Source organism: Pteronotus mesoamericanus, unplaced genomic scaffold (genome assembly GCF_021234165.1).
Source record: "Pteronotus mesoamericanus isolate MK-2021 breed Mesoamerican mustached bat unplaced genomic scaffold, CSHL_Meso_final scaffold_85, whole genome shotgun sequence".
Lineage (NCBI taxonomy): Eukaryota > Metazoa > Chordata > Mammalia > Chiroptera > Mormoopidae > Pteronotus > Pteronotus mesoamericanus.
Genome location: NW_026555329.1, coordinates 40,477,013 through 40,504,081, shown reverse-complemented (window position 1 = coordinate 40,504,081; position 27,069 = coordinate 40,477,013). Strand labels below are relative to the sequence as shown.

At 38.5% G+C, this 27,069-nt stretch overlaps 1 protein-coding gene across 12 annotated transcripts in view; it reads left to right on the top strand.

The window, feature by feature from the left end:
- NRCAM (neuronal cell adhesion molecule) overlaps positions 1–27,069 on the top strand; it is a 308,117-nt gene that overhangs the window by 176,467 nt on the left and 104,581 nt on the right. For 11 of the 12 annotated variants that reach the window (XM_054564304.1, XM_054564303.1, XM_054564299.1 and 8 more), the window contains exon 3: positions 15,057–15,143. The gene's annotated coding sequence lies outside the window, so the exon portion shown is untranslated. Of the gene's footprint in view, positions 1–15,040; positions 15,144–27,069 lie in introns of those variants that run through there. The other variant, XM_054564293.1, reaches the window with a different exon arrangement.

Below are 27,069 nucleotides of genomic sequence, written 5' to 3'. Positions count from 1 at the left end.
GAAAACAGAGAGGAAGTTCCTCAAGATATTAAAAATACAACTACCATATGATCCAGCAATTCCACTTCTGGGTATTTATCTGAAGAAAATAAAAACACTAACTCGGATAGATATATGCACCCCCATGTTCGTTGCAGTGTTATTTACAATAGCCAAGATATGGAAACAACCTAAGTGCCCATTGATGAATGAATGAATAAAAATGTTTATTTACACACACACACACACACACACACACACACACACACATTATTTAAAAATATATAATTCAACCATAAAATAGAATGAAATCTTTTCATATGTCACAACATGGCTGGACCTTGAGGGCATTCTGCTAAATGAAGTAAGTCAGAGAAAGGCAAATGCAATATGATCTCACTTGTATGTGAAACTGTTATTGAACAAAAGACCCAGGGAGGGGATGCCCAGATGCTATTACCGAAAGAGCGACACCCTCCTTCCCCGGGACCCCTCGGTTGTGGGTCCTTTGCCCACCGCCCTTGGAATTATTGCTCTGAATGGCAGAGTTTGGTGAAAAGGAAAAGGAACTATTTATTCACAAGTTTTACAGGTTTGATTATTGGCTAAATGTCACCTTTAAACCTCCAAATCCCTTCAAAACAACCACCAGCACACACACCATCCTGCCTTGCCCCCTTTGCCCAATTAGACCAGTCAGGGGTACCAGCCTTCAGAAGAAAAAGAACAAAAGTCCGGGACTTGGCTAGGCAGGCAGCACCATCCACTGTGTCACCGCCATCTCCAGCTCTTAATCCATAACCATGTGGCACCTTCTCCTGGCCCACTAGCAAGACTCCTTTCTCCCCTCTTTCTTCCTGCATGGTCTTCACACTGTTCCCTTTGAGTGTGAAGTCCCTTTGTCTGTGTCCCTTTGTCTCTCCTGCGGGCCCCAGTCTCTCCTCCTTTCTCTCCCAGTTACATTCTCTATTAAGTCTTTCAAACCTTTCTGATTAGCCTTGGTGATATGCTAAATAACCCTCTTTGCATATGAGGAACGAAGTTATCCTGTTATTGACATACAAAATGACTCTCAATGGCCCTGCTCAAGGTTCCCATCCCCTGTGGCAGCCCGCCCTGGGGTAGGGAGAATATATTTTTCTTGGACACCCCAATCTCTGGACTCCGTTATAAATACCCTTTGTCGGGGGGCCCTGGCAGTGCCCCATTACAAAATGAAAAATAAATTTTGTAACAAGCCAACTGTAGATATAGTGAACAGATTGATTACCAGAAGTGGGGGATGGGAGGTGGGCAAAATGGGTAAAGGGAGCCAAAAGCTACAAAATTCCAGTTATAAATAAATAAGTCATGGGGATATGGTATATAGCGTGGCGACGATAATTAATAATCTTGTACTATATATTCAAAAGTTTCTAAGAGAATAGACCTTAGAAGTTCTCATTACAAGAAAAGAATCTGTAACAATGTATGGTCATGAGTGTTAGTTAACTAAACTTACTGTTGTGATTATTTCACAATATATACAAATATCAAATCATTAAGTTATATACCTGAAATTAATATAATGTATGTCAATTATACTTCCATAATAAAAAAAAGAAACCAGAAGAACAAGAAACCAGTACACACTTATCAGAATGACCAAACTCCAAACACTGATAACATCAGTGCAGATGAGGATGTAGAGCAACAGGAACTCCCATACATTGCTGCTGGGCATGCAAACTGGTACAACCACTTTGAGAAATAGTTTCAGGTTTCTTACAAAACTGAACATACTCTTATATGATCTAGCAATCATGTTCCTTGGTATTTATTCAAATAAGTTGAAAATTTATGTTCATACAAAAACCTGCATACAAATATTTATAGCATCTTTATATATAATAACAAAACTTAGAAGCAAATAAGATGTCCTTCAGTAGGTGAATAGATAAGTATAACACTTATGTACAAAACTATGGTACAACAATGTAATATTATTCAGAGCTAAAAGGAAATGGTAGCAAGCCATGAAAAGACTTGAAGAAACCTTAAATACATATTACTAAGTGAAAGAAGCCAATTTGAAAAGGCTATATTACTATAGGAACCCAAGTTTATGGCATTCTGGAAAGGGCAAAACTATGGAGACAGTGAAAGATTTGTTGTTGCCAGGGGTCAGGATGGGAGGAGGGATGCAAGGGATGCATAGCCAAAGAATAGAGATTTTTAAGACAGTGAAAATACTTCACATAATAGTGGGTACATGTCATTATACATTTGTCCAAACCTATAAAGTACAACACCAAGAAAGAACCCTAAGATAAATTATGGACTTTGGTGATTATGATGTGTCAATGTAGGTTCATCAGTGATAACAAATGTACCATTCTGGTGGGGAATGTTGATAATAGGGGAGACTATGCATGTGTAGAGATAAAGAATACATGGGAAATCTCTTTACCTTCCTCTCAATTTTGTTTTTAGTTAAAACTGCTCTAAAATGTAAAGTTTTTAATTTTTTTTTAAACCAAAACACTGGTGATGCTGTCATTAGCTAGTTTTTGTGACCCATGTTTGACTCAAGAAAGACACATGAAAGAAAAAGTAATTTAGAATCATATTGTCTTTCTTTATGTTGTTCTGCCAGTCATTAAATTGTATTAATTTCTGTGTTTCTAATTATGTATCATCAAGCTTATGACCTATAAGCATTTGCTTGCTATCTGGTTATTTTTAATTCAAAAATAAATTGCATAATGAAACTAATTCTATTTTCCATTCAAATAATGTATTTTTAATTACTCAGAAGGGTGACAAATTAAGTAGTATTTACCCAAAGTAAATGCAGGAGATAATAAAATGTCTTTATGGCATGTTTAATTCAAAACAGTCATGCACACAAATTAATTTGTTGTCGGATTAGAGGTATGTGGACGAAGAGGTTGCCCAGAAACACAGCTCTTTTCTTTTGATCTTGTGTATTTCACCTGCCAACAGCTAAGTGGTTAGATTCTGGATTTGCCAGTTTCTTTTCCTGTGGAACCATTGGAAATGTGACTAATCCCAGGAGGTTTTATTCATGCTCACATACATTTTGGTCTCTGGAAGTGCTCAGATGTGAACACTGTAACTGCAGCTTTGTAATACCATTTATCTGGCAACAGAAGCCCTGTTTGCAGTAGTTAACTATCTTTTTTACATTTACCATGGTCCAGTGGTGTTGCAGAGCTTTGTGGCTTCAGTAACTAGTTGATGACAATCAGCAGATTCTTAAAGCCTTTTCAGAACTCAGAAAGAATAGATACTGGTAGTGTATAATGCTGAAATGAGGAAAGGAATAATGGCTATTCAAATGTTGATGCAATATAGCTTCCAAAAGACAATTACAGTTCATTTTCTTTGATTAGCTTTTCAAGTTTTGACTTTAATTCTTTATTGTTTAACTTCTGTAAAATGACAATCAGAAAACCATTGCCACATGAAATCTGTCAGAAATGTTTAGACAGTTGTAATCACAAAGAGCAGAACTGCCTGCTTTGTTCTGTACTGTTGACCCTGCTGTGCCCTATGCTGATTGTTGCTGATTCAACTTTTTAAGGGTATAAACGATTGCTTTTTAAATGTTTGAGGGAAATGTTGTTTAGCTTTTGTATGACATAGGAATGGGGTTCAGCTGACAGAAACTTGAAAGAGAGTGAGTTAAATGACATAGTACTATTTTTGCTCAGACCAAGAAGTCCAGCGCTTTACGGCTCAGGGAAATATGGTACTCCACAGATGATGATCGAGATACCAGATCCTTCTTGCTTTCTGCTCTTCCCTCCTTAGGCTGTGTCCCTGGTCCTCATTATTTGCATTTGACTGCTGGGAATGTCCATATTTCATGCAGCAAAATAGGGCAGGGCAAAAAAAAGGTAAATGCCTCATGACTATTCTTTTTCCATATGACAAATTCATTGGATTTAGCACTAAGTGCTGAATTTTGAGACTCTGAGATGAAATGGAGCCTTCAAACTTTGATGAGATTAATGTTTAAGCCTACTTATTTATTTAAAACCTTGTAAGTTTATGTTTGGCAGTACCATAGTTTTGCCCCAAATGTGGGAAAGGTATTTCTTCCTCTTAGCAGCCTTCTCTTCAGGAAAGCAGGAACCCCACAATATTGTTATTAATTTGATTACAGTGATTATCATACACTAGTGTGTGTCAGAATCACCTGAAGGATTTGTTGCCAGATGGATTCCAATCCCATCTTGAGTTTCTGATTCAGTGGGCTGACATAGGGCGCAAGAATTTAACATCCCAACAAATTTCCAGGTGACACTGACGCTAGTAATCTGGAGACCATACTTTGAGAATCACTGAGTTAGAAGACTTTTATCTACAGCAGGTCAAAATTTCTCCTAGTGAGGAATTCGCAGATAAGGCTCTGAAGCCTTAACTTCTGTGACTTAGCTGTTGAGTCAATTTAATTCAACAATCATTTCTTGAGTGCGTGGAGTGCCTGGCTCTGACAGATATAGCTAGTCGTGAGAAGTGAAACAAAGATGAGTTAGACAAAGACCTAAAATGCTTACAAACATATGTGAAGTACCTAAATAACTACTGAGAGGCAGAGATTCTGTACTTTTTCTGTTTACACTGTTAGCAGTATATATAGGAATTTTAACATAATGTCAAAATTCTTTGATCATACTATTCCAAATGCAGTGGTTAGTCTGCATTTTTTTTTGAAACAGGGGGTCATGTCCTCTGACTACTCTGAACCCTAAATAACCTTTATATTGAGAAACCCCAGCCCAATTCACAGCATGTGCTATTCCAACCAGGCTGATTTTCACCATCCCCTGTTTTGCCCCCGACCCAAAAATAGGAATGGAGAAAAGCTATCATAAGCAGTAACAGAGACTCAGGGTCTAAATTATAGTCTTTGGCTGAAGAATTAAGTCATATCTTCTCCCACAGAAGGCAGATTATACCTGAATCCAAGATAAAAATAAGCAAATTCAGAAGTGATGGCCCATATGGTTAGTTATAGGACATCTTTTTAGTGCGGGAAACACTGTCTCAACTGTTATTCTTTCTCTACTTACTTCCCCCTTCTCTCCCTGGCTGCTGCAGATTGGTGATTTACCCTGAAAAGCATTTAGAGAGTAGAGGTAGTAGTGGGGAAAGATTCTAATATAATTTAAACTGCCTACCAACCCGAGGAAGGATTCATGTCTCCAATAAAACATACTGTTAAGCAAAGATAGAGGAATACAATAAATGTGTAAACCCATGTAATGTGAGCTAAAAATAAAAGTGTCTTATTGAGTCTAGACTAACTGGCACATTCAATGAAAAATTAAAATTAAATTAAAAAGTAAAAAATAAACTAATTGGCAAAGAGAGGCACATTTACAGTTGCTTACTTATAGTTCTCAAAATACTATACTGATATACATTTCCCATGTACCATTAAGTAACCATTACTAATACATGCATTTTAATGTTAGAAAATAGTAAACAGTTTGCACGTGCAAACATCTTTTATGTGGCCATAAATATTTCCTATTTAGAATTTCTTATGATTTAAAAACTCAGTGTACTGGGACATTACTACATAACAGCAACTTTCAAACAGTGTGCCATAAGAATTTTTGAAACACACAATACCTGACTATTTAGTCTGGGAACACTGACCTCTTTTCTCTTAGACTGTCAAATAAAAAATTTACAAGAGTTAACACAACAATAGCTATCTGGTGTGAAGAATCAAAATTAAACTTATTTTTTTGTCAGATTGGCAGAAAATATACTATACATTTTGGTGTGCCACAGCATTTTAGTAATTAGTTTATGTGTGCCATGAGATTAAAAAGGTTGAAGATTGCTGCTACATAAGATGTTAAAAATTATAAAAATGACATAGCTGATCTTATAGACATCAAAGCAGAATGGAAAGAGTATGGGCCATAGAGTAAAATAGACCTGGCTTTGAATCTTGGCCCTGCCATTTAATAGCTGGGTGTTGATAAAATGGGAAAAGTAATACCTATTTCACAGGATTTGGGGGGACTAAATAAAATAAGGTACATAAAGTACTTAGAAGAATGTTTGATGCCTTTTAATCACTCAATAAATTTTACTCACTTTCTCTTCCACCTCCAATCTTTCCTTTTTTCCTCTTCCTCCTCCTCTTCCTCTTTTTCCTCATCCTGTCCTTTTCCTCTTCTTCCTTCTTTCTCTACTTCTCTTTCCTCCTTTTTCTACTCCTTCCCCCTCCTCCTCCTTTTTCCTGGACTTACTTCCTTCTCCTTTTATTTCCGTTGTTTGATTTGTATCAGAGCATACTACCCCTCTCAAAATCATCTCATTGAATTTCTATCATCATTTTCACCTGTGAGGTTGAATTTAATTTCTGAAATGGTCAAATATCATTTATAAATAATGCTATACCTGTGAATAAGGCTGGTGAACATTGTTCTAAAGCAGTGGTCTACAAGTTACTGCTGCTTCAAATCCAGCTCTCTGCCTGGTTTGTATGGCCTGCAAGTAAAAAATAGTTTTTACAATTTTAAATGGTTGGAAACAAAAAAAATCAGACTCTCAGCATGGAGAATTGGAATGGACTGGATCTGACTGCAAACAAAGAATTACCAGCTTCATCAGGTAAAGCATTCTGGGACAATTCTATAGCCATGCTTGGTGGAAACCCTTCTTCTCTTATCCCCTAAAAAGAAGAAAAGAAAAAAGAAAAAATCAGAAGAATATTTCATGGTATGTGAAAATTACATGAAATTCAAATTTCAGTGTCCATAAATAACGTTTTATTGGATCCCCACCATGGAAAAACAGGCTGCATTTACACAATGATGCCAGAAATGGGTTGTTGCAATAGAGAGCATATGGTCACAAAATCTAAAATATAATTATTAGCTGACCCTTTACAGAAGTTTACCCATGCACTCTAAAGGAACGGAACATGTGTGCATTTTAATTTGGTACTGAAGCCATTTCTGAAAGGGGAGCTTCGTGGTAGGAGCTGCTGCTGCAGGGTTAGAATGAGTATTAAGCTTCTCAGGTGACTGTGTGGGGAGCATTCAAGGAGATAGATGGTGGAGCTTCTAATAGAATTGCCCACACAGAGACAAAAATCCACCTCTCTGCTTTTATTCTGTTAACTCCTGACAGAATTTAATGAATGATAAGCATATACAAAGGAGTTTTGTTACTAGCTCCTTGATGCTTTTTAGCCCAATCTATCTATGAAGCAATCAGGGCACTAGTCTGGGGGAGACGGGTGCTGCAGGGCTTCACTAAAACAATACCCAGGAATGGTTTGGACCTGTATTTCAGAAGATATCCAGTGACAATGTAAATCCCTCGCCTTCCATTGAAGAAATCCATTGTTTTCCCTGAGCAAGCTGGGAATTCCATTGTACCTCTTTAGGAGAAGACTGACCAGATCAAGTATCCACCTTGAAACCCATTGTAAATGTTTTTTTTAGAAACAGGTTGAAACTGATCACATATTCCTTGATAGTACCCCCAGATGGAGCCAGTACTGACATTTGTGAACACATGGGTATTGTTTTTTTCAATTAAATGCAAATAGCTATTCCTGGGAAGGTTAATGGTATAGTGTTTTGCTCTAAAGAAATGGAACAGGGTGAATAGGAAAGGGTTGGAGGTTGGTTTTTTCCTGCAGCCATGTCAAAGACACGGTGTGATCTGGTATCCAATGACTGACACAGAGGGAGCAGACAGAGGAATAAAACCATTACGTGGACTACTTAAAGCTCAGATGGTTGAATTAGACAAGCCAATGTGTTTAATAAATTAATGAATGCCATCTGTCAATTGCATCAGTTCTCCTAACTTTTCATGGTAGCCTCTATTTCTCTCTTTTCTCGGTCTCACCACAGCCTATTGTTCACATTGCTGCTCCAGTCATTCAGTGAGAAGATGAATGAGCCCTTCTCCCGCACAACTCTGATTAGTCAGTCACTCATTCAGCTGAGTTCTAATTATGTGCCAGACATAGAGCTAAGTGCATGAGACACAAAGCAGAACAAGAAGTGTTTCCTGCCCTCCCACTGTAAGGTGCTCATAGGCTCCCAGCAGAGACAGACTTGTAAACAAGTGTAGTGAAGTATGGTGGGCTCCTAATAGATGCCTGTGGGAGTGAAAATCTCGCCTTGGGGACAGACGATTAAACTAACAGTCACGGTTCAGTATAAGCCACAAGTTGAAGTCAGAAGAACATATGACTCAAAGTAAGAATCTCCAAAGATTTCCAGGGAGAGGATTGAGACTTGAGGAATGAGAAGGGAGGACTGTAAGGCAGCCAAGGAGGAACCACGTCTAGGAAGGCGTACAGACCTGAACAACTAAGTGCAGGTGGGTTGGAATGGCTAGAATCACAAGTGTGTATGAAAGGGATCACGTTAAAAGTGAGCAAGTGTCAAATCATGAGGGGCAAATGTGCCAGGTAGGCAGTCTGAACATTAACCTGGGAACCCAAGAACCTGAGCAGGGGAGTCATGTGATCGGGATTTTGTAATGAGGCTCTGGAAGCCATGTGGAGAACAGACTGCAGTGTATTAATGCCAGAAGCAGAAAGCCTAGTAAGAGCAATTAGGGTATCTATAGAAGCTGAAAAACAAAGATTGAGGAGAAAGCCTCAACTAAACAACATACCTTCTTAAGGTGGGAGAGAAGGAGAGAGATGAGTAGATGACACATAGGTTCCAGCTTGAAGTCCAAACACATGAAAGTAGTTCAAACACTGTACTTTTGCTGTATGAGAAATGAAGACAGGATAAAGTAAATTCAGGGATCAAAAATTTTTGACATTGTAATAGAAATTTGGAAATGAGCAATATATAGGATGAGTGGGGGAAGAGAAGTCTAAAGGGAACTGGAAAAGGGCACCAGAAAGCAAGAAAATGAAGGACATTGTGGATCCTGAGGGAAAAGAGTACAAGAAGGAGGACAGCAAGCGGACACCAGTGCCACACACTGCAGGAAGATCTAGTTAGACCACAAAAGAAACTGCCAGTCCTGTCCCAAGAATCTCAAACTTTGACATGGATGATTCTCCCAGAAGCGCTTCAGTCTCCTTTTTTGGATGTATCACATTTCTCTTTTCTCTTCTGCCAAATTGAACTATTCTGTTTCCTGGATGTATTCCTCAGTTTCCAACTTGCATCTCCTGCTCTCTTTACTTTATGGAATGAATGATTCAAAGTTCATATCAAATACCGTCACCTTCTATTTTGACTGAATTGGGATTGATCTCCCCTTTTCTCAGCAATCATAGCATTTTATCTGTACTATATCTCTGTGTCACTAGTCACCTTCTACCTAGTGTTATAATTATTCATGAAATTACCCTCTTTATGCTCACTTGCAAAGCACACAAATCATATTTGCAGAATACTTTAGGATTCAACTGTTAAGTCATACTAAAAACATGGGATTGTCTTTGGCTAATGATTTAAATAACCCCAAATCAACTCTCCACCACCAAAATTTAGCACTTATCAGAAATTTCACTTGTGATATGAAATTGGTAAGCTGATTTTCTTTTATAATATTCTTACATTTTTCATTGTCATAGAGAATTTAAATTTGATTACAAAAGGCTAGTATGTGTAAGGCGCATGAAACAGGGGAGCATTTGAAAATATTGGTTCTCACACACTGGAATCACTGGGGGAGTTTTTAAAACACAGACACTGATGTCTGGGTTCCACCCTCACAGCTTCTGACTTCCCTGGTGAGGAGGGTGGCCTGGGCTTTGGGAGCCTTCAGATCTCCTCCTGTGGCTCTCGTGAGCAGTAGAGTTTGAGAACCACTGTTCTTCAAGCTGATTTGCATTTGAAGCTTCCCATCTTTTGCTGGTGGTGACTTATTGTTCCTACATTGAAATCTGTGCGTAGTTATAAAGCAGAAATTCATTTCAAACGTAATGTATTCTCTCCCTCTCCCTCTTTCTCCTTCTACTCTCCGCTCCCAACCCATGAGAGAACAATCCTGAAAGCATGACTGACAGAAGTGTTCTCTCTGCCAGGAGAAAAATGCCACTCTCTACTATCAGCGAGTCACTTTGGCCATATGCCAGCAAACAACAAAACCTTGAATCTATAACAATATTTTATACTGAAATTCTGGGGTGTATGCATGTCATTAATGGTATTAAGTCCCCATATTAGCTTTGTTCTTAATAAGTTCCACTGAACTGAAATTCCCAATAAAAAATATGTTGGATAGGTGCTACTGCCCAAGTTTTATGTATCCGTAGTAATCATGTCTCAAGAAAAAAAGTATATAGAATGTTTCTTTCTTTAAAGAGAAATAAAAGAACAAGAGAGAAACCCTAGGTATCAATCAATTTATTGCAGACATTAGTAAAATACTCCTGCTTGTGTTTCATGGGAGAAATGATTTCCTACTTACCTTCTCTGTTACAAATTGTAATGTTGGTCATTTCATTAGAAACAGTAGTAATATCTTTTATTCTTTATAATATACCTTGTTATATTACTAAGTTTGTGTATATATCCACTCTTTATAAAGAGCTAGGTTTATTTTAAAGTACTAAGTAAATTATCATACATGGCTACTGGAATTAATTTTATTGTTATTTAAAATATTTTATATTTATAAAACAGTTATGTCAAAGAAACAGGACTAAATGACAGCAACTCTATTTTTCCCACGGCTGCCCCCACACTTCTGCTCATGGAAGAAATCTCGATTTATCCACTCGCTGTGTTTAATGAAAGGTCTTCCAGACATTTGAAGCCCCGACACACTCTGAGTTCTGTCATTATTATGTCCAGTTTAGTTTATTCATCAAAACTGTCAACTTTATTGAAAGCCAAAGCTTTGCGCATTCCCCGGCTCCAGCCCGCTGGTATGGGCAGAACCCCCCCTCCCCTAGCCCACAGCCATTTCACACTGCTCTGCCCTGAGTGCCCGAGAACACCCCCCTCCCACCTCACAACTGCCATTTGGGCTCTTTTTACCTGCATGTTCTGGAGGGTAGATTATAGTCCCTCCTTCAGCCCCTGGGCAGCATCCTTTCAAATCTTTGCCGTAGTTTAATTTAAATACTTCCTGCCCCACGAAACCTTTTGATTCAAAATCCCAAGATAGCTTGCCTTTCTCTGAACTGTCACAGAATATTGTGCTATTTCTAAACCTTTTATTCCTTTATTCCTTGTATTACAGTTATTTATAATGCAGTCTCCTGTCTTATCTCCCCTGCTATATTCAAAGCTCCTTGAGAAGTCTCATCATTCATTTCTTATTGCCCACAATGTACAGGATACAAAAGTAAAAATATAGGCATTTATAAAATGCGTAGTTAGGTTATTATCATATGAAGCTAATATTACATATGTAAACAAGTGTATAATTGAACACATGAGAAAATTGGTCAAGGTCTTAATTTTGTTTATTTCATTAGGTTAGGGAAATAAAGTAGATTTATGTTTTTACAGTTTTTTTCACGTATTTTAAAATGGAAACATGTGCAATCATTTAGAGCAATTTATCTAAACATTTTAAGTTATTCCATGAAGTAATTATCATAGTGATTGTGTTACACCAAAGAGCAGACAGCAAATTACTTATTTCCTTTAGTAAGGAACCCATTTCTAAAGACTGTTGGGACTTTAGAAGGACAGGTTTTTCATCATTTAATCTTTAAGTGCATTTAATGCTTCCATTTTAAGAGCTGTTGGCATAATAAGCCCATTGCTTCCATCTACCTTCCCTGTCTTTATGAGGAAGATAATTCATAATTTCATCTTTTTCTGACTTAGTGTTAGTGAGCAGTATAAAACAACTTATTAAATATTTTATGAAATTATATTAAGGTAGCATTTGTATCTTTATAACAGCTGCTAGCTCTATTTCCAGATCCTTTATTTTATTATGTAAAACACAATGACATTTTTATTCCTATCAATCCAGTTTAAAATGGACAAGGCTCAAATGACAGGGTCTGGCACAAATAACTCCCCTTTTTTATTACAAAATCATAAGCATGTAATTCTGTAACATAACAGTATCACACTCAAGCATACCATATGACATTTTAAGTTAAATGTTCAAATTAAAGCTATAAATTACTACAGCCATATTATTATCCTACCAAACACATTCAAGCAGGTGTTACTTCTGCCGGATCCTATATTTTCAGTAGCACCAAAAGCAGTACATGTAGAATTCTGGATTAACCTCATCATAATTTTTGAGACAGTTCAATGAAAAATATGATGTTGAGATACAGATTTGTGTGCATTTGTTATTGTTCAATGGGAGGGCTCTGTCCCAACTCTTACCATTCTGTGATTTCAATAGTTCTTTCTAAAAGGTAGTCGTATCGTAACTGATTAGGACGGACTGACAGCATGTGTAGCTCTTGGGCATCCCACTAATTCTCCTGGGCAAGAAAAGAGGCTTTTACACTGCATACTAAATATCTCATTTCTTCCTCCCATCTAAAGCTCTGGCCTCTTCCTGCCTTTTGCATTGACCTTCATTCTAGTGAAAGGTGCCAGAGTTGCTGGAGCTTCAGTGCTTGATAGCCAATAAAAAGAATCATTTTATTTTGAACTACCAAAAGAAAGATGATGCTGAATCCATTGAAACAAACGGGAGGCCAGCCCTCACCCCAGAGTGTTCCATTGTTATCTTTTCATCCTAATCTCTTAAAATTATATTTACTATTAAATTGTTTGGATAAAAATTGCCTGGAGAGACCTCAGACTTTTGGTTTTGATAGTAAATGTTGGCATTGTTTCTACTGAAGCTGTGAATATGCAGCTGAAAATGTGAAATGCCATTGTTTCTTCTGCCTCAGTGCTCAGATCACCCCCCCCTTTAAAACACTCTGCCCATAGTTATCTTGCTGCCAAATTACAAATAAAACCCATTTCCTTTAGGAAGAATTAAAATGGTGGGGAAAAATCTTACTGTGGGAGAGGGCATAAGTCTCCCACACCCCCAAATTCCCAAAAATATAATATTTTTATATATTTATGTATACTATATATAATATATTTATATAAATCCTCACCTGAGGATATGTTTATTGCTTTTAAAGAGACAGGAAGGGGGAAGAGAGAGAGACAGACAGAAATAGAAACATCAATATGAGAGAGAAACAATTGCTTGCCTCCCTTATGCATCCCAACCCGGGGATTGAACCTGTAACCTAGGTATGTGGCCTGACTGGGACAAAAAAACCCACAACCTTTTTTTGGTATACAGACAATGCTCCAACTAAGTAAGCCACCCAACCAGGGCTATATACAATATATTTTTAATATTTTAAGCTCATAGTGTTTAAAAGCATATGAAACAAATTGTAGAAAATGTGAAACATAAACCAGGCTTCTATTTGATTTGTGAGTGTGGAAAATTTTCATATTTTTTCATGAAGATAGGAAATAAAAACAAAGAAAATAGAACTGATAAAAACTAAAAATCCTACCAGTGTCACGCTCAAGCAGTAAGTGTCTGTGCAACATTTTTAGTCCTGCTCCACTTATGCCAGGAAGGCCACCCAGATAGCACCAAATCACTAATCTCTTACCTTACACTCTTTTCCTGTCATCTAATATAATGGAAAGTGGACAGGCATTATAAAGAGAAAGCCCACTTTCAATACCTCTTTGCCTTTTACTTGCTATTTGCCTTGGCAAGATACCACCACTCTCTGAGACTTGATTTCTTCATCTGTAAAATGAGAATGCAAATTCATGATTCTGTTTCTGAAATCTTGGGACCAGGTGAGTTTTAGAATTCAGGGTTTTCTTAAATTTTTCATTTTAGAAAGATAACCCAGTGTAAATACCAATGTTATATAACAGCCCCAGCAGGGTCTAAAGAAGAATCATATAATCAAATACATTAGTAATTCTGCAGTAAAACATACTAGTCACATTTAGTGGGATAGAGTGTATACATGGGTCAAAGCTGTCACCAAAAGTTGCCTTTTTCAGAATTTATGGATAAGTGAACCTGTACTAATCTTTTCTTTGAGGATGTATGTATTTGTACAGCAAATAGAAGTTGTTTTACCAATGGTAGCTGTTGTTTTTATTAGCATTAATGGCAGATAATGTGGATTTCTTCTCTTAACAAAAATTGGAATGTGAATAATTCTACTCACCATGATCCTCTCATTCCCACTGAATTTCATAAAAGGACATTATAATACTTTAAAAAATGGTGAATTTCACTCTTCAAGAAAATACTCACAAAAGGGCATAAATGACTTTCTTCAGTAATTTTAGATCTTGATAGATACTCTGCTCTGAGATGATTGATAAGATCAGAATTACAGATATAGTACAGGAAATGAGATTTCCATTATATACAGTTAAAATTAGCACCAGCACATTTTTAGCTTTTTTTCCCTTTTGCCATAATTCTTACTTGAGGGGATAAAAATCAATCACTTCACTAGTTCAGCTAGTGTCTGAACATTCTAAAGTGACTAATGTTTCTTCATGCTAACTTTTGCTTGCTAGCTTATGCTTGATGTGACCTTAGACTAGCAGTTTTCAACTCACTGGTGTACCAGGATCAGTGTGAGCTGTCTCATGAAAAGTTATACCAATATAAAGTACCTGAGTTTGTGACTTATTTAATTAAAAAGTAAATGAGTTGTTATTTCAGGTTACTATATGATAACGTCCTTTTCACTTTCTTAGGTTCTGATATACTTTCTTAAATGGAAGAGAAAAGGGAGGGCATTGTGCTGGAGAGTGTCTTGATTGAATGTTACTCAACACGTCCTGGCAGGAGAACTTTTTTCTCATTGTTCTATTATAGTTATCTCAATATTCCTCCATTGTTCTCCCCTGCCCTGCCCTGCCCATCCCCCACTCCCACAGTCGACCCCCACCCTGTCGTCCATGTCCGTGGGTCATTTATGCCTATTTCTTAACTAGACCCTTCCCCTTCTTTCCCCCTTTATTCCACTCCTCCTCTCTCCTCTGGTCGCTGTCAGTCTGTTCCTTGTTTCCATGCCTCTGGTTCAATTTTGCTTATTTGTTTTGTTCATTATGTTCCTCTTATAGGTGAGATCATATGGTAATTGTCTCCCGCTGCCTGACTTACTTCACTTAGCATAATACTCTCCAGTTCCATCCATGCAGTCAAAAAAGGTAGGAGTTCCTTCTTTCTTTATGCTGCATAGTATTCCATTGTGTAAATGTACCAGAGTTTTTTGATCCACTCATTTACTGATGGGCACTTAGGCTGCTTCCAGCACTTGGCTATTGTAAATAACACTGCTATGAACATAGAGGTGCATAGGTTCTTTTGAATTGGTGTTTGGGGATTCTTAGGGTATAATCTCAGCAGTGGAGTCACTGAATCAAAAGGCAGTTTCATTTTTAGTTTTGTTGAGGGAATTCCGTATTGTTTTCCACAGTGGCTGACCAGCCTGCATTCCCACCAACAGTGCACTAGGGTTCCTTTTTCTTCACATTCTCACCAGCACTTGTTTGTTGATTTGTTAGTGATGGCCATTCTGACTGGCGTGAAGTGATATCTCATTGTGGTTTTAATTTGTGTCTCTCTCATGCCTGAATTTTTTTAAAGACACTTTTTTCTAGCATATCTGCCTGGGTTTTTTTTTTTCATGGTTTATCCTTTTCTTTTTCACGCCCATTATTTATTTTTGTTACCTCACATGATTTATTTTTTCCTTTTTTTTAAAAATTGTTGTTCCAGGACAGTTGTCTCCATTTTCCCGCCACCACTTTCCCCCAACCCACTCCCTCCACCTCCCATCCTCCATTCTTCCTCACTTGGGCTTTGTCCATGGGTCCTTTATACATGTTCCTTAATCAAAGTATGTAGATTTTAATCTCTTTTAAAAGTGTGTTTTATGTTACATTTTGAAAGATTAATTCTTAAAAATTTTGACAACTGCTTAATTTTTTCATTATGGTAAAAAATATATAACATGAAACTTACTGTTTTAACCATATTTAAATGTACAGTTTTGTGGTATTAAGTACATTCACATTGTTGTGCAACTATCATCACCATCTATCACCAAATTTTTTATCTTCCACAACTGAAACTATAACCGCTTAACTCCCCACTCCTCCCTTCCTCTAGCCACTAGCAACTACCCATTTTACATTTGTCTGAGAATTTGACTACTGTAGGTTCCTCAGACAAGTGGAATCATTCAGCGCTTGTCCTTTTATGACCACCTTATTTCACTTAGCATGTCTTCAAGATGCATAAATGCTATAGCATCATCTGTCAGGATGTCCTCCCTTTTCACGGCTGAATGATGTTTGCATATATGTATGTATATCCATTTTTTTAATTCATTCATTCATTGATGGCTCCTTGCACTGCTTCTACCTTTTGGCTGTTGTGATTAGTTCTACTGTGAACATGGGTATATACATGTCTGACCTTGAATTAGTATAGTTATTACTTGTGTGTTCAGTGATTCTCATATTATAATAAAAATAAGCCTGTTAATATGTTAATTTGATTATTTAAAGTCTCAATAGCAGAAATTTAGCATACACAGCAGTTTTAAATTGAAGATTTAACCATGTAACACTGATCTTTCACCTGTTGCCTACCTGTGAATTACTAAGGTGCCAGTCTCTATATTAGGAGAGCCTTGAAAAGGGCAGTGCTTGGTCTTCTCTGACTAAAGAAACATGCAAGAGCACCACCAGGTAGATTTCTTATTCCAGGTCCTGAAGGCCAGTTCTAACCTTAGAATCTAAAATGTACTGGAAAGGGAAGTGCTTGGTTTTCCTTCTGAATTATTTTTGAGTCTCAAACTATTGCTCTTCTTACCTTGCTGCCTTTTTCCATCTTACAGTTTTTCAAGTAATCAACAAATAATCTCCTTACAAAATAGGAATAATGAAGATTTATGAAATAGGGAAAACTATTGTTTTCCAAATTCATTATAGGTTGTGAAGATAAGGAAAGCTTTTTTAGATTAAATATAATGAACTCTAAAAACAGAGTGAAAAAAGCAATGTCTCTTTTAGATGTAGAATCAGATAATGTAGATTATGGTTATCATGTCAGAAAACCTCATTCACATTTCTAGTACATTCAAAACCTTTTATATAGTTACAAATTTTTATTTATTCCTTCCTACTCCTACAAGTGCTATGGTGATAAAGGCTGGATCTTGTAGCTATATGATGAAATAGCACTAGGATGATATTTTCAATTTTAATAAAAATTTTAATTTGCTTTCAGCTCAATTTATTTTCAGCTCAACTTCTTTTATGATTTAGGCAGATAGGACTTTGATTATTTTCCTGGAGTGTATTATTACTCACAATTTTGCCTAGCTTTGTATTCATTATCTTTTATATGGGTTCCTCCTATCAGATGTGTAATTATGTCATATTTGAGTGTGTAACCTGTAGGAGCCATATTCCTTCCTTCTTATGACAGCCTAACAACCTCCCTGTCAGGCCCTTCTACCTCCCAGTCAGACCCTTCTTTCAGCCTGTCTGGGATAAAATAGTGATGCAAAACAGACTCCTGCTCTCACAGAGTTTATCATCTTCTAAAAGGCAGAGGAACAGTAGCCTAATAAACACACCAAATTTGTACAATTACAAACCGAAATTAGAGCTTTGAAGAAGAGAGAGACTTTTTAAAAGAGATCATTGATCATAATAGTTACAGACACAAACTCCAAAGTAAAGCCATGCTGAGCCAGATTGGAGGCTGAGGCAAAAGGGTAAGTCAGTAATATTGATCTTATCTTTATTTCAGCTTTTGATATTTGTTCAAATGGGTGATTTGCATTAATTTGTCTTCTCAAATACTTTATTAAAATATTATTAATCTTGATTATTGAGTTTTTGGTGCCCCCTTAAATTTTGCACCTAAGGCTAGTGCCTCACTCACCTCACCCTAGCCCTAGTCCTGCTCCAAAGCCAAACTACCTGACTTCAAGTCCTGGTTTGGCCACTCACTAGCTGTGTGACATTGAGCAAGTTGCTTGTACAAAGTACCTCAGTTTCCTCATCTGTAAAATGGGGATAATAATAGTAGTATGTCAAAAGATTGTCAGGAATATTAAAATAAATTAATGTTTGTAAAGCATCAGAGATGTACTTCATGCCAGGCACAAAGTATTACATGTATTTAAGATGTGTAACGAAGAAAGATGCTTAGTACCAAATGAGTCAATATGAGCTGGATCCTGTATGTCTGAATTCACCAGGCTGCCATGAGTGGGTTTCTAACCCCCAGAACTTTTGCTAGATTTGCACATACTACTTAGGAAGTCTTATAGCTAATGTGGCTGTATATTTCAAAAGTAGACAACTTGCTTAATGCATTTTCTTTTTCATTTCTCTTCCCCTTCCCCCTCCTCCCCCTCCTTCTCCTGCCTTTCCTCCTCCCCCTCCCCCTCCTCCTCCTCCTTCTTTTCCTTCTTCTTCTTCTCTCTTCTTCTCCTTCTTCTCCTCCTTCTTCTTCCTCCTCCTCCTCCTCCTCTTCTTCTTCTTCTTCTTCTTCTTCTTCTTCTTCTCCTCCTCCTTCCTCCTGCTCCTCCTCTTCTTCTTCTTCTTCTTCTTCTTCTTCTCTCCTCTTCCTCCTCCTCCTCCTCCTCCTCATTCTTCTTCTCTCTTCTTCTTCTCCTTCTTCTCATTCTCCTTCTTCTCCTCCTTCCTCTCCTCCTCCTCCTCCTCCTCATTGTTCTTCCTCCTCCTCCTCCTCCTCCTCTTCCTCCTCCTCTCTTAAATAACCAGAGAGATGGTGGAGAATTGAGTCCACCATCACCTTCAGGCAATGGCATCTTTTAGGCACTTTCAGAAACATAGAACATTTCATGAGTTTGTGTTTTTCTTGCGCTGAGGCTGTGCCAGCCTCTGCATGACTGCGGTGTTGTTTATGAGATAAGCACCACCTTTAGATTCTCACCCTCACTTACTAAAGAGTTTCTCACACAGCCTTTTCAGAGCTCTGTACATGCGTGAACAGAGAGTCTATCGTCAGGATCCCCACTTGTAAAATCCACTGCTTCCTCTCTGTGGGGAAATTCCTAGCCTTCTGCTAGCATTTATTTCTAGTGCCATTTTAAATTTCACTCACAGTGATTCTACAGAGCCTAACACCCTTCTGTTTATTCATATAAAGCATTTTTTTAATGAAAATCATTCTGTTATGGCAAAGGTATTGTGCTTACACTTTAATAGTATAAAGAGTAAACAGGAAAAAAATCCTAATTTAAAAAGTGAAGAAAATTCATTGTAAATTAATTTTACTTATTCAAGATATTCATGTGAAAATGGCAAAATAAAAGTTTCAATTTAAAAGACAAACTCTAGGACTTCCGGCCAAGATGGAGGTATGGGTAGATACACTTTGACTCCTCACACAACCAAAAGAAGGACAACAAATTTAAAAACAAAAAACACCAGAACTGCCAGAAAATTGAACTGTATGGAAGTTCGACAACCAAGGTGCTAAAGAAGAAACATTCATCCAGACCTGTAAGAGGGGCAGAGATGGGCAGCAGGGGTGGAAAGGACGCATGGTAAGGCAGTGGCTGGAGGACCAGGTGGGCGAGGCAGCAGCTGGCAGACCAGATGGTTCCACATTTGCCTGCAGATAAACCTAGAACATCTGGGGAGCGAGACAGATCATGATATCCAGGGTTTCAGTGCAGGAAAAGAAAACCTCAAAACCTCTGGCTATAAAAAACTGTGGTGGTTGCAGTGGCAGGAGAAACTCCCAGCCTCACAGGAGAGTCTGTTGGAGAGACACACAGGGTCCTAGAATGTACACAAATCCACCCATCCAGGAATCAGCACCAGAAGGGTCCAATTTGCTTGTGGGTAGCAGGGGAAGTGACGGAAAGCTGGCTGAGAGTTGAGCAAGTAGCATTGTTTCCTCCTGGACCCCTCCCCCACAGACAGTGTCACAACTCAGTGACTTGGGTTGCCCCACTCTGATGAATACCTAAGGCTCCACCTCTACCAAGCATTTCCAAGGCATGTCAAGACAAAGAAGTATGGCTCAAATGAAATAACAGATCAAAGCTCCGAAAATAGAATTAAGCAATGAACAGATAGCCAAACTATCAGATGCACAGTTCAAAACACTGGTAATCTGGATACTCACTGAATTGGTTGAGTATGATCACAAAATGGAGGAGAAAATGAAGGCTATGCAAAGTGAAATAAAGGAAAATATACAGGAAACCCATAGTAAAGGGGAGGAAACTGGAGCTCAAATCAACGACTGGGAGCAAAAGGAAGAGATAAACATTCAACCAGAACAGAATGAAGAAAAAGAACTCAAAAAAATGAGGAGAGGCTTAGGAACCTCTGGGACAACTTTAAACAATCCAATCTCCAAGTCATAGGTGTGCCAGAAGGATAAGAGGAAGAGCAAGTCATTGAAAACTTATTTGAAAAAATAATGAAGGAGAACTTCCCCAACCTGGCCAAGGAAATAGAGTTCCAGGAGATCCAGGAAGCTCACAGAGTCCCAAAGAAATTGGACCCAAGGAGGCACACACCAAGGCACATCATAATTCCATTACCCAAGATTAGAGATAAGGAGAGAATCTTAAAAGTAGCAAGAGAAAAGGAGACAGTTACCTACAAGAGAGTTCCCTTAAGACTATCAGCTGATTTCTCCAAAGAAACCTTGCAGGCAAGAAGGGGCTGGCAAGAAGTATTCAAAGTCATGAAAAGCAAGGTCCTACATCCAAGATTACTCTATCCAATGTTAAAGGGACTTATCTAAGAAAAAGAAGAAAATCAAAAACTATGAACAGTAAAATGACAACAAACTCACAACTATCAACAACAGAACCTAAAAAGAAAAAAACAAACTAAGCAAACAACTAGAAAAGGAACAGAATAGTAGAAATGGAGATCAAAGGGGAGGGGGGGGGGCAAAAGAATGGGGAAAAAGGTACAAAACATACAGTGGGAGGTTAAGAATAGTATAGGAAATGGAGAAACCAAAGAACTTATATGCACAACCCATGGATGTGAACTAAGGGGAGGGGATGCTGGGGGAAGGAGCAGTGCCAGATCAAGGGGGATAAAGGGGAAAAAACAATGGAACTGTAATGTCATAATCAATAAAATATATATTTAAAAAAAGAAAGAATTAAAAAAATGGTAAATTTCAATAAAAACAGATTAGATGCATGAAAGGCATATTTCAAATGATTTCAACCATTCAGAACTATCCAAAATACTGAATATTATTCTAGCACTTACATGACCACTGTTTTTCTTATTCACCAGTTTTCTCCTCTAACAGGTATGCTTTCATTGTCTAAACATCTATGGTATATTTAGTGTAAAATATACTGCAAATAAGAAAGATATGATATAAAGAGAACTGCTCTGTCAGGATAAAATTGTGCCAGTTAATTTTTGAAGAATCTTGTAGTTTTTGTGAATTCTGCTAAGCATCTGTGAAACTTTATATTAAGAAGTCTTTATCTGTTAATTATAATACCTAACTCACAGAACTGCTCTGAAGATCAAATAAGGTAATGTGTGAAATTTCTCAGCATGTAGTAAATGCTCAGTAAATGTTGACTATTATTATAAGAAAGGAACAGTTTAAAACATGAGTATTTTAGACATTGGGAGTATCCAGAGGGAGCCAAATTCTGCTGTATAATTTGAAAAGTATAAAATAGAAGTCAGATGTGAATTTGTTTCCTAGTAGGTGATGAGGAAGACTCTACCTACTTGCTAAACTGGGTCAAATTAGGATAGGTCTAAACATAGATGTGCGGTGAAATCATCTATGTCTCACAGAGGGACATTGGGATCCATTTATGAGGTGAGCCACCATTACCACTGACTCAAGCTTGAGCTCACTGGTAAGGCCTTCCACCAGGGGGCGGGATATTCCATGAACCTCTATCCCAAAGACCCAGGGTTGACAGCAAGATCCAGAAGCACCGTGCAGAACACCAGAGTTCCACTGATGATAAAGGGAGGGACAACTGGGAGTGTGTCCTGGGTACTGTCAAACAGGTTTATTTTCTAAATGCAGCTGTGTTCCCTGAAGCCTTGTGTGAGCCTTAGCTGCCACACATCAGCTATGAACATCTTTCACCATCAGTTGTCAGAGGTTACACAGGTGCTACCATTGCCCTGAAAGCACCTGATGGAGCTTAAGGCTCAATATTTCAGTCCCTCTTGAGAAAACATAAGGTCAATGTTCACTACCTACCTAGTAGCAGACCCTCATTGTGTTTATCTGCTGTTGGAGGGAGAAAGTGCTGCTTTTTCAGTATACCTTGCCTAGAGGAAAAGAATAACTTTTCTTCTCCTCTCCCACTTCCATAGAATTAGAAACCAAGAAACTGATTGAAGGCTTGGTCCAATTAATCAGACTGGAAACAGACTCTAATTTCTGATTAAAGAGGACAACCCAGGGAAGGAGAAACATACATGTCTGTTACAGGAACAGTGGTCTTTGTTTTTTGTCCTAACTCTGGAGAAGACCGTAAGAAACAATGGGTTGCCATTAAAAGGCTTTTAAAGACAGCTGCTGTATAAACAATTGATGCCAGTTAAAGTTAAATGTGGTATTATTCAGTATGGGATATGAATATGTCTCTTAAATATAAGCTTGTTACAATGGTTGGACCATTTTTGGAGTGATCATTTCAATTAAAGGTAGAGAACTAATCCTAGCTTTGGTGAGATCTAAGGACCTTAATTAAGGTCCTCATGATCTCCCCAAGAGCTCCAGTTGTGTGTTATCTTTAAAAATTAAACTGAAAAACACAAAACATGGAACACAGCTTGCAGAGAATATAAGCATAATTAAAAATTAAATAATGCAGCATTAAATAGCTTCTTAAATAAATGAACAAAGAGCTTTACACAGGAAGTAGAAGATGCTAATCCATGTTTTATTTTCAAATGCATAGCATTAAACATAACAGTAATATTATGGTATGTTTCAGAAACAGCAGGCAATGCAATATGGAAAGACTGAATCAGAGAAGACCTGTATGGATTATAGGGTAAATAAAGTTCAGGAACTCTCCAGGCTGCTGGGCTAGTATGAGTCCTGACCCAGGTCACTTTCAGCTGTCTAACATGTGTTCCACACTCATGGCACCCACCCAACAGCTCATGAAAATGAGCTGTTCTGATTAAGTCATCTCATAAAAGCCCATGAGCCAAGCTCTGTGGAGTCGGTTGTTCGTGGAGATGAATGGCTTCTAGTTTCCTAAGTGGGTTTTGTGTGACAGTTGTGCTTATGGCAAGGCTAAAGCCTTCAGAGAAACACCCCATGATTTGAGGCAATCACGCAGCGCAATTCATGGCTAAGAAATGCAGCACCTGCCAAACGGTGCTGGCAGAATGCGGGCGTGGGGCAAGCCAGCTTCAGCCCTGCCTGATGAGGAAGCCACCTTGCACCTGTTAGTAAAGAGTCCAGACTATTGTGTCATTCACATGCAGAGAATTGCTTTCTTCTAACCTTTGGAGTTAGGGTTATTCTGGTCCCCACCCTGGGGGACAAAGGACGTCCAGTTCTCATTTGCATCAAAAAGTGGGGTAAGGAAAGTAGTAAAACTCTCTTCTGTGAAGAAGAATTAACAGAGTGAAATGAGGCAAACAGGTAAAATAATATGATTTGATTATTTCTCCTGGGGTCTAGAACCTGAAAGTAAATTTGAGGTTTGCTGCCACAGGGCATCAAGGTATTTCTCAAGAGGGCCATAGACGAAAGGTACTTGCTCTAACTTAGCGCCTTGGAAATTGAGAGTGGTTTTGGTTGTCTCCCAGGCTATGGTATGTTTATTTTCCTTCCAGTGTGTGTCCCCATATCAAGCTGGTAGCCAAGCTTGATGAGATGTTAAAGATGTCAGAGATGCCTCTCCAAGATTTGGATAATGCATTCTTACATAGAAGAAGTGTTTGCACCAATGGAGTTTGTAGTCTTGTTTCCAGTGAGGCAAAGGTGAATAAACAGTTAAGCCAAGAGGCTTCAAAGTGGAAAAGTGTGATGCAAAAGGAGGGGAAAGGGGAAAAAATATTCTAAGCAGTGAAGCAGAAAGACTTTTCACATTGTGAGAATCAATGTGAGCCCCTTGGACACCTGTGTTCCCTGTGGAGATGAAGGATCACAGAGTCCGGAGAAAAATGGTCCCACGAAGGAGTGAAACTTCATGTCTAGAGATACATCTTGTATAAAACTTGTGCTGCAGATCCTCAGAGGATGAACGTAGGAAGAAAAGGATGCTTAAGACTTGTAGTAATAAAGACCTGTCTACTCTTAGTATGCTGTGGAAAGATTACGGGCTTTGAACCCACAGGACTTAGTACAAATCCTAGTTTGAATTCTCACTGTGAGATATTGGCTGAGCTATTTAGCCATAGTGAACTTGTTTCTGCATTGTGCAAGGAGGTTAATAAGAAAACTAAAATAAAGCTGGGCATGTAAGTGTTCAGGGAATAGCTGTTTCCATTTCCCCTGTTAGCCTTGGAATGAAGAGACAAATCAGTGCAGTTGAGGAGTCCTTGTGTTGGGGGGAGGGGCGGAGACCTCAAGGGGCCAGTTGTGGATGTTGTAATCCTGAAGCATGAATTCATGGCATGAGACTTTGCAAATCCAATGTAAGACTGCACCCTTTTGTCTTAGCTTAGGGTCTCTCAAAAGCTGAGTGAGAGACCAAAACTTGTGCTTAGCTAGTTTGTTTGAAAATGTCATCTCAGGGGATAGAAATGCAGGACAGGAGGAATGAAAGAGAAAAAAGGGAAAGCGAACGCAAGGATGTATGATGGCACTGCTGTTTCATTACCCCAGGACCTGTGAGGTGGGATATGAAATGCCTCTCAGAACTGTCTGCCAGGAGATGAAAGTGTGATGCATTTATTCACTGGTTCCAATTGGTCAAGGGTGGCCCCACAGCACTAAGTTTCTGCTGGGCTCTGCTGGGCTCAGCGTGCCTGAGTGCAGAGTGAATTCCTGGGAGTTTTGAGCTACAGAATAGAGGTGCCCCAGGCAGGAAGCAACAATCCCTTATGAGGGATGAGGTGAGGCTGCCATCTAGGTACTCCTGGGCAAAGCTGCTCAAAGCCTACAGGGGAACAAGACCCTAACAGCTGTGTCTGAAGTAGAAGGAGCAACTGATGGTTTTGGAGTGGTTCAGAAAAGGGGTGAACATACTACCTCTCATGGAAATGCCTCTTTTTGTCCTTTTCCCTAAAAGGAAGGTACTGAAATAATTTCTTGGAGTGTCTTTGGCCTTTCACATCTATGATTGATGAAAATGGGAAAAAACCTTGCTAAAAATACCTTAATAAAATGTGAATGGACACAGCAGGTCACAGCAACAGAATTTATTCTCCAGAAGATATCTGCCAGCTGTAGACGAGGTGTGGTAGACAAGGTGTAGAGCAAAATAAGTTATATCCAGTGTTTAAATAAACACTGAATAGGCAGCTGTAATGTACACTGAAAACAAAGAAATCAGTGCTTGGGCTCTGAGGAAAATCTAGTGAAAGGTCAAATTTATTGATTCTTAGTACCCATAACCATTACCTGGGCCTTAAGTGGTTTTTATAATTCAGGTAATCTTATTAAAGGTGAAACTTTGGAAGGGGTGCCAGAGTGGTTTTATTAACATGAAATTTAAGAAGAGGACATAGGAAACCTTTTGAAATACACTTTACTCCAGGCAAAATTATAAAGTGGATCATGTTTGTTTTCAGCTGTTCTCTGACCGTCAGTCTCCCCTAACATCCCATACTCACTATCTCTGCATCATCGTCACCCTTTGGGAACCTAGAATCCCACTGGACTGCTCAGATGCCTCTATGCTGTCATTTAGTCGATTCTTACTGATGCTTATCATATCCAGAACCATGCCAGGAGTCAAGTGTGGCAAGAAGATTTACAACACAGAATGTTGTAAATCTTCTCCAAATGTCTTAACTTCTGGTATCCAAGTCCTGCCCATGATGTCTAGATAATTTGAAAGACAAATTTATATACATTGTGCCAGGTATCTTTCATGCTCCATTTCAGATCCTCTTGGGCTCCCCATCTCTTGTTCCAGCTTTGCATGGACTCTGACCAACTTAGCGCTGGTACACTTCTGATCTCCAGCTGTAGGCTTTGGGATTGACCCACTGCAGGACCTACTAGATGCCATGCCTTGGAATGCACAACCCAGAGGTGACCAAGTGGAATCTAGGATAAATTTTCCCTCCTTTTCTCACTTTATCCTAGGGCTGGTTCTTAACCATCATTGATACAGCATCTTGGGGCTATGGTCTATGGACTAGACAGTCATGCTCAGCAGCTTAATATACTTCCCCATATTACCTCTTCTTCCTTCTCAGCTCATTCCACTTGTACTTCAATCCTCCCTGAGATTGTATTCCATGATAAAGTCATAGCACAATCATTCCTTTGACTAATATTTGTAAGGTACATATTACATGCTGGATACTGCCCAAGACACTGTAAGTACAGAGATTTTTTTATACTCAGTGACTTATCTGACATCATATATTTTCCCAGAAGCTATATTATTTAATTTCCTTTCCAGGAGGTCAAAAAATCCTGGCCACATGGTGTAGAGCTTGGCTTGCCCAAACAGGTTAGGGAATCAGAGTGACTAGAAACAAATGTAATCACACACACACACACAAACACACACACACACACACACACACACACACACTGAGAGTCAGAGGAGGGACACCAGGGACAGAACATTACAAGCAGGACATAGCAGCTGATCTGGGAAGAGACACATCCGAAAAGAGACAAGGGTCAGGAGTCAAGGAGGTTAGAAACTGAATTAAAGGATTCTGAATGGATTAAGAAATGGAGATCAAACAAGGCAAACCATTCAGGTCCAACTGGTGAAAGCAAGGATATCAGGAGCCCCTTCCTCATGGCTCTGGGGCCTCCAGACAATTAAAAGACTTTTTTAAACTTTTTAATCAATTACTCAGTAACTTATTTAGCAAACTCTTACTAATTGAGGTGGTACTTGAGAAAACTCATAGGTCATAGGGAAAAACAAATAATCAATAATCAAAATGTGAGACAATGAGTACTCTT